Here is a 1,689-nt window from a genome sequence, read left to right as displayed (position 1 = left end):
GCTGGCCCAATTCCGTAACAGAGGGAATAATCTATCACTCAGTGTGGAGGAAGGTTTTACAGTCAATACATTCTGCATGTAAATATACCACAATTCACATGGTAGAAAGGGAATTCAATAGCAAACTTACTGAACCACTGACAAATATTTATGAAAAGCCATAGGTAACAAAGTAGAAAAAGATTAGGGAAAAGCAAATGTACTCTTTGAAAAAAATGGAAAGAAGAGTAATCTTGGCAATTACTTTCCTATAACTCTAACTTCCGTCCCTAGTAAAATAATGAACACTAACTAGTAGAAAAATGTGTAGAAGATGACTAAGTGTGTAGAATATGACAGAATCACAAGGAGCAGCGGCATGGGTTGACTATAGCTGAAGTGTATATTTGTTTTCCTAATGACTTCCATTCTAATGGGCCTTTTTCAGTTTCTCGTAACTTTCTCAACCTCTTGCCTTTGGGGATGAAACTTTCCAGATCTGCTTTCTATCTGAAGCTGCTTGGGCCATTGGCATAAACACCAAAACAGTAGTGTAGATGGGACTCTAAATACACTAAAAATTCCCTCAAGCACACAGAATTTCAATTATCCATATACAAGGCCTGATTAACAAACTCTTACTCATGCCTACTGACTAGAAAGTATATAATATGGAAAAAATAATTCTTCATTTGAAAGAGGGACTGGATAATCTAATTGAGTTGCTCTCATTGCAAAAGCCTCGGGATAGTATTTTTTGTGTGCTGCATGATGGCCATGTATAAATAGTAATTTGAAAATAACCTGGAGTGCGGGCTCTAGTTCTATGATCCCACAGAGCGGCTGGTAACTGCTGGTCTCCCTCATCAGTTGCGTGCATCCTGCAGTTGGGTTCCTGGCGTGTGGTGTAGGAGAGACACTTGCCAAAGCAGCCTACGTGTGTCAGTTCAGGGCCAAGCAGCACTGCCACGCTGGTCTTTGTATAAGGGCCAGAAGTGGAGGTTGATGGAAGGACAGAGAGGCTGTGTAAGGGGACTAGTCTGGAAGAGGGATTGGTGGTGAAAGGGCAGACAGCCAAAAATTACGTGAGGGGAGGTGAAGAGAATGGGGAGCTGGGAAGAGGGAGGGAAGTAAACCTCAGGTAAGAGAGGGGGAGCTAGGGAAGGCCCCCAGGTGAAGAAGAGTGGGAGCTGGGGATGGGGCCAGGCATAAGGCCCAGGGAGAAGGGAGGAAGCTGTGGGAGGGGGAGGAGGCAGGAGTAAAGCTCAGAGACATCGGAGAGGGAGCTGGGGGTTAAGGAAGTAAGGCCCAGGGAGGAGCTAGGGAGAGGAGTAAGCCCCAGGTGAAGGGGGGGAAGCTGGGGAGCGGGCTGGGAGTAAGGCCCAGGGAGCTGGGGCGGGAGTAAGGCCCAGGGAGATGGGAGAGGGACGTGGGGTGCAGGGGAGAAGCCCTGGGAAGGGCAGCTGAAGAGCAGTGAGATCAGCTGGAGCAGAATTCGGAACAGTTACAAGTGGGGGGAGAGGCGGAGGAGGAAATGGGCGGGAACCTCGAGAGGAAGGTGGAGTGCCGGTAGCCAATGGGCAGCGGGCATGGGCGGGAGGGCGGTTTGGGCGGGCAGCGATTGGCGACGCGTGGCAGAGGTAGCCAATGGGCGTGTCGCTGGCGGAGCTTGCCCCTAGCGGCGGTGTGACGTGGCTGGGTGCTAGAGAG

This window comes from Emys orbicularis, chromosome 7, assembly GCF_028017835.1.
Source record: "Emys orbicularis isolate rEmyOrb1 chromosome 7, rEmyOrb1.hap1, whole genome shotgun sequence".
NCBI lineage: Eukaryota > Metazoa > Chordata > Testudines > Emydidae > Emys > Emys orbicularis.
Note: the sequence above shows the minus strand (reverse complement) of the source record.